The sequence below is a fragment of the Hylobates moloch genome, unplaced genomic scaffold (assembly GCF_009828535.3).
Source record: "Hylobates moloch isolate HMO894 unplaced genomic scaffold, HMol_V3 SCAFFOLD_2, whole genome shotgun sequence".
NCBI lineage: Eukaryota > Metazoa > Chordata > Mammalia > Primates > Hylobatidae > Hylobates > Hylobates moloch.
The window spans coordinates 59614986-59622471 of record NW_026652277.1 but is presented as its reverse complement, the minus strand read 5'-3'; the positions used below and the strand labels follow the sequence as shown (position 1 = coordinate 59622471).

At 35.3% G+C, this 7486-nt stretch overlaps 1 non-coding gene across 1 annotated transcript; it reads left to right on the top strand.

The window, feature by feature from the left end:
* The first annotated feature begins 5402 nt into the window (after nucleotides 1-5402).
* Nucleotides 5403-5528, top strand: LOC116477732 (U4atac minor spliceosomal RNA). Its single transcript, XR_004250620.1, has one exon. It is a non-coding gene; the product is annotated as a U4atac minor spliceosomal RNA (small nuclear RNA).
* The last annotated feature ends 1958 nt before the right edge of the window (nucleotides 5529-7486 follow it).

Below are 7486 nucleotides of genomic sequence, written 5' to 3'. Positions count from 1 at the left end.
CAGCATGTGGGAAAGCCACCAAAAATGCTATCTACAATCAAGGAACTTATACATACTGTTCACTGAAAGAACCTAGAACCAAAGCCAAAGGACTCTACACAACATACATTATAGACACCTCCTCAAGGGGAGGAAAACCTCATCTAAATGAAAGCAAATTCAAAACATAAGAAAGAGAGATAGCTTATCCAGATGACAATAAACCAGAAAAACATATTGGTTTATTAAAATTCATACTCAACTCTGAAAGTATGAATAGACAGATAGAAAACCACCCCCAAAGGATCACACTCACTCTCTAGCAATGGATGCTAACTAATATGAAATCTTTGAAATACTAAATAATTTTAAATTAGTTATTTTTAAAAAGCTCAATTATATTCAAGAAAAAGTTGAAAACCAACACAAAGAAAACAAAAAAAAATTCAGGATATGAAAGGAGACGTATCATTTTTTAAAAACCAAACAGAACTTCTGGAAATGAAAAGTTCATTGAACAAAATGCAAAATATAGCTGAAATCTATAACAGTAGACTAGGCTAAGTGGAAGAAAGATTTTCAAAGTTGGAAAACAGGAATTTCAAATTAACCCAGTCAGATAAAAATAAATAAAGAAAATCTTTTTAATGAACAAAGGCTTTGCAAAATATGAGGTTACGTAAAGTGTCCAAACCTGTGAGTTATACTTATTCCAATGGAAGAAGATGAAAGAGTGAAAAGTAGAGAAATCTTATTTGAGGAAATAAATCAGGAAAACTTCCTTGGTCTTGAGAGAGATTTAGACATCAAGGTACAAGAAGCTCAGAGAACTCCTCAAAGATACATTGCCAGAGAACCTCACCAAAGCATTTAGTCATCAGTCTATCCAAAGTCAATGTAAAAGAAAAAATCCTAAGTGTCAAGAGAGAATTGTCTAATTACCCACAAAGGAAATCCCATCAGACTAACAGTGGACTTCTCAGAAAAAACCTTCAGGTCAGAAGAGATTGTGGGTCTATTTTTAGCCTCCTTAAAGAAAAAGAAAATGTCAGTCAAGAATTTTGTATTCTGCCAAACTAAAGTTCATAAATAAAGGTGAAGTAAAATCTTCCCCAAACAAATGCTAAGAGAATTCATCACCACTAGACCAGTCCTACAAGAAATGCTCACAGGAGTTCTAAAATGGAAAGAAAAGGACAATACCCACCATTATAAGAGGACACATAGGTACAGAGCTCACAGATCCTATAAAGCAATTACATAATTGAAATTCTAAGGCAACCAGCTAATAACACTATGACAGGAAAAAAACCTCACATATTAATATTAACCTTGAATCTAAGTGGCCTACATGCTCTACTTAAAAGATATAGAGTGGCAAATTGGGTGGGATGGGGAGACAGTGTGAGGAACAAGACTCAACCAACTGCTACTACAAGAGATCCACTTACTAGCTAAAGGCAGCTATAGACTCAAAGTTAAGAAGTGGAAAAATATATATTATGAAAATGGAAAACAAAAGCAAGCAGGAGTAGCCATCCTCATATAAGATGAAACCAACTTTAAGCCAACAACAATAAAAAAAGACAAAGAGGGTCATTATATAATAACAAAGGGTTAAATACACCAAGAAGGTGTACCTATTCTAAATATATGTGCACCCAACACCGGAACACCCAGATTCATAAAACGAATACTACTAGACCTAAGAAAACAGATTGATAGCAATACAATAAGTGGGGACTTTAACACCTCACTGACATCACTAAATAGATTATTGAGATAGAAACTCGACAAAGAAACTCTGGATTTAAACTGGACTATAGAAAGATAAACATAATAGATATTTATAGAACATGCATTCTATCCAACAACCACAGAATATACATTCTTCTCATCTATGCATGGAACATTCTCCAATTGACCATACACTTAGCCATAAAGCAAGTCTCAAAAGAGTCAACAAAATTGAGGACATATCAAGGATTTTCTCAGACCACACTGAATAAAATTGGAAATCAATACCAAGGGGAACTCTCAAAACCAACCAAGACATGGAAACTCAACAACTTGTTCCCGAATGACCATTGGACAAATAACAAAATTGAGGCAGAAATCAAAAAATGTTTCAAAACAAATGAAAATAGAGACAAACACAACATACCAAAACCTCTGTGATACAGCAAAAGCAGTGATGACAAATGTTAATAACATTAAATGCCTACATCAAACAGATAGATCTCAAATTAACAACTGAATGTCACACCTCAAAGAACTAGGAAAACAAGCATAAGCCAAAGGCAAAAGTAGCAGAAAAAAAGAATTAACAAACATCAGAGCAGAACTAAATGAGACTGACAACAAGAAAACAATACAAAAGGTCAATAAAACAAAACATTAGTTATTTGAAAGATAAACGAGATGGATAGACCACTAGGTAGATTAACAACAACAACAAAAAGAGACAGAGAGAAGATTCAAATAAGTACCATCAGAAATTATAAAAGTAACATTACAACTGATATCACAGAGACAAGATCAGAGGCTACTATGAGCACCTCTATGTGCACAAACTAGAAAACCTAAAGGAAATGGATAAATTCCTGGAAAAATACAATCTCCCAAGATTGAACCAGGAAGAAACAGAAATCCTGAACATACCAATAACACTTAATGAATTCAAATCAGTAATAAAAAAAACTTCCAAAAACAAAAATAAAGGGCCAGAACTAGACAAATTCACAGCCAAATTTCACCAGACATACAAAGAAGAGCTGGTAATAGTCTCACTGAAACTATTCCAAAAAAATCTAGCAGGAAGGATTCTTTCCTAGCTCATTCTACAAAACTAGTATCATCCTGATACCAAAATCTTGCAAAGACACAACAACAAAAGAAAACTACAGGCCAATATCCCTGATGAACATATGATGAACATAGACACAAAAATCCTCAATGAAATACTAGCAAACTGAATCCACAAGCACATCAAAAAGTTAAGTTGCCACAATCAAGTGGGCTTTATTCCTAGAATGCAAGGATGGTTGAACATATGCAAATCAATAAACATGATTCACTACCTAAACGGAACTAAAAACTAAAACCATATCATCATCTCAGTAGATGCAGAAGAAGCATTAGATAAAAATCAAGCATCCCTTCTTGATGGAAACTCTCAACAAATTAGGCATTGAAGAAACATACCTCAAAATAATGAGTCATATGACAAACCCACTACCAACATCATGCTGAATGGGGAAAAGCTGAAAGCATTCCCCCTAAGAACTAGAACAAGACAAGGATGTTCACCCTCACCACTCCTATTCAACTGTAATAGTACTGGAAGTCCTAGAAGAGCAATCAGGCAAGAGAAAGAAATAAAAGATATCCAAATTGGAAAAGAGGAAGTCAAATTATTTCTGTTCACCAGTGACATGATTATATACTTGGAAAAGCTTAAATACTCTTCCAAAAGACTCTTAAACTTGATAAACAAGTAAAATTTCAGGATAGGCTGGGCACAGTGGCTCACACCTATAATCCCAGCACTTTAGGAGACCAAGGCGGGTAGATCAAGAGGTCAGGAGATCGAGACCATCCTGGATAACACAGTGAAATCCCGTCTCTACTAAAAATACAAAGAATTAGCTGGGCATGGTGGTGGGCACCTGTAGTCCCAGCTACTTGGGAGGCTGCGGCAGAAGAATGGTGTGAACCTGGGAGATGGAGCTTGCAGTGAGCTGAGATTGTGCCACTGCACTCCAGCCTGGGCAACAGAGCGAGACTCCGTCTCAAAAAAAAAAAATTTTTCAGGATAAAAGATCAACATACAAAAATCAGTAGCATTTCTGTATACCCATAACATGTAAACTGAGAACCAAATCAAGATCGCAATCCATTTACAATAACCAAAAATAAAATGCCTAAGAATACATTTAGCCAAGGAGATGAAAGATCCCTATAAGGAGAACTACAAAATGCTGATGAAAGAAAGCATAGATGACACAAACAAATGGAAAACATTCTATGATCATGGATTGGAAGAATCAATATTGTTAAAATGACCATACAGCCCAAAACAATCTATATATTGAATGTAATTTCTATCAAATTACCAACTTTATTTTTCCCACAATTAGAAAAAAATAATTCTGAAGTTCATATGGAACCAAAAAGGAGCCCAAATAGCCAAAGCAATCCTAAGCAAAAAGAACAAATCTGGAGAAAAAAACACCACATTGCCTGACTTCAAATTATACTGCAAGGCTATAGTAACAAAAACAGCCTGATACTGGTAAAAAATAGACACATAGATCAATGGAACAGAATAGGGAACCCAAAAATAAAGACACATACCTACAACCAACTATCTTCAATAAAGTCTATGAAAGTAAATAGTGGGGAAAGGACATCCTATTCAATAAGTGGTGCTGGGAAAATTGGCGATTCATATGCAGAAAAACAAAACTGGACCCCATCTCTCACCATATACAAAAATTAACTCAAGATGGATTACAGACTTAAATGTAAGACCTGAAACTACAAAAATCCTGGAAGAAAACCTAGGAAAACCTCTTCTGGACGTTGGCCTAGGCAAAGAATTTATGTTGAAGATGCCCAAAGCAAATGCAACAAAATCAAAAATAGACAAATTGGATTTAATTTTTAAAAAATCTGCACAGCAAAAGATAGTCAAATGGGAATTAGGTATACAAAAAAAAAAGAAGAAAGAAAAAGAAAAACCTCTGCTCAGCAAAAGAAATCATCAACAGAGTAAACAACATACTAAATGCGAAAAAATAAAATGCAAATTATACCTCTGACAAAGACCAATATCCAGAATCTACAAGGGACTCAAACAAATTCAACAAAGAAAAAAACAACCCCATTAAGGAGTGGGCAAAGGACCTGATCAGGCATTTCTCAAAAGAAGAAATACAAGTGGCCAAAAAACATAGGAAAAATTGCTTGACATCACTAATCATCAAAGAAATGCAAATTAAAACCACAAGGAGATCTCTTTACACAAATTAGAATAGCTATTATTAAAAAGTCAAAAAAGAACCATTGATATGGTTTGGCTGTGCCCCTACCCAAATCTCATCTTGAATTCCCACGTGTTGTGAGAGGGAACCAGTGGGAGGTAATTGAATCATGGGGCCAGGTCTTTCTCATGCTGTTCTCATGATAGCAAATAAGTCTCACGAGATCTGATGGTTTTAAAAAGAGGAGTTCCCCTGCACAAACTCTCTCTTTTTGCCTGCTGTCATCCATGTAAGATGTGACTTGCTCTTCCTTGCCTTCAGCCATGATTGCGAGGCCTCCCCAGCCATGTGGAACTGTAAGTCCAATAAACCTCTTTCTCCTGTAAGTTACCCAGTCTCAGGTATGTCTTTATCAGCAGCATGAAAATGGACTAATACACCATCCTTTTCTTGGGATTGCACTACTTTCCAATGAGTGCATAGTGAGGGAAGTACTACTAATGCCTACACAACACACCTGTATCAACTAGAGCTTTGCTTTACCTTGGTGCAATTTTTGGAAAAATGAAAACCTGCTAAAAATAAGAAAAGTAATCAATTTTGTATCTTTTAAAAAATATAATGATAATAATAATAAAAGTCAGAAAAAAGAAAAGGGAAAACATACACTCTTGGTGACAATGTAAATTAGTTCAACCTCTATGGAAAACAGTATGAAGATTTCTTAAAGAACTAAAAATAGAACTAACATTTGATTCAGCAATCCCACTACTGAGTATCTACCCAAACGAAAAAAAAATCATTATGTAAAAAAGACACCTGTATTTATATGTTCATCACGACACTATTCACAATAGCAAAATCATGGAACTAACCTAAGTGTACATCAACATTGACTGGATAAAGAAATGTGGTACATATACACCATGGAATACCAGACATACAAAGAAGAGCTGGTACTAGTCTCACTGAAACTACTCCAAAAAGTCTAGCAGGAACAATTTTTTTCTAAGTCATTCTATAAAACTAGTACCATCCAGCCATAAAAAAGAATGAACTCATGTCACTGGCAGCAACATAGATGGAGGTGGAGGCTATTATCCTAAGTGAACTAACTCGGAACCAGAAAATAAAACACATGTTCTCACTTATAAGTGGGAGCTAAGCAGTGGGTACATATGGACATAAAGATGGAAATAATAAACACTAGGGATTCCAAAAGGGGTGGGGGGGTGAGAGAAAGGGCAAGGGTTGAAAAATTACCTATTGGGTACAATGTTTCGGGATTTGCATAATGGGTACACTTGAAGCCCAATCCTCATGATTATGCAATATACCCATGCAATAAACATGCATATGTGCCTCCTGAATCTAATATAAAATAATTTATTTTTAAAAAAGGAAGTATTTGTCTATGGACTATAATTATTAAGTAATTTTCCATTAAAAAATTAGTCAAAGATCACCAACAGATTAATGGATTTTTTAAATGTGATATATGCATACAATGGAATATTATCCGTAAAAAGAAATGACATACTGATACATGCTATAATGTGGATGAGCCCTGAAAATATTATTCCACGTGAAAAAAAAAGCCAGACATAAAAGGTCACATATTGCATGAGTCTATCTGCATGAAATATCCATAATAGGCAAATTCATAAAGACAGAAAGCAGAATGGTATTTGCCAGAGGCTAACGGGAGCAGGAAATTGACAGTGACTGCTAAATGGGAATGGGGTTTCATTTCAGGTGATGAAAAGGTTTTGTAACTAGATACGGAAAGTGTACAACGTTGTGAATACACTGTCAATGAATTGAATGCTATAAAATGATTAATTTTATTTTACGTGAATTTCACCTCAATAGAAAGAATTAAAGATAAATATACTGGCCAATCAGCATTCTATCACCAAAGATAACCAGAGGTTACTATATTAAAATGAGTTCATTCTAGCTAAAAGCAAAATTTTAAAAGATGCTTGTCTGTAAACCAAACTTTTGTCCTCATTAACCAGACAGCTTTCTTTGTTGTTGTTTTATTTTGGTTTGCTTTTGGTTTTGGTTTTCTTTTTGAGACAGAGTCCTGCTCTGTTACCTAGGCTGAAGCACAGTGGCACAAACATGACTCACTGCAGCCTCGACCTCATGGGCTCAAGCAGTCCTCCTGCCTCAGCCTCCCGAGTAGCTGGGACCATGGACATGCGCCACCACACCTGGCTGATTTCTTTTTTTGTAATTTTTGTAGAGATGAGGTCTTGCCATGTTTCCCAGGCTGGTCTTGAACTTCTGGACTCAAGTAATTCTTCCATCAAGGCCCCCCAGAGTGCTGGGATTATATGAGCCACTGTGTCCATCCCAGACAGCTTTCTAATTACTGGTTCTATATCCAAATTATGTTTAAACTAAGAAATGAAGTAGCCTTGAGAGGTTACAAAAGCATTGCATGCATTATACCATGTTCAATTATAAATTTATTAACTTTTGGGTTTATATAATAAAAATGCTAATGATAAGAA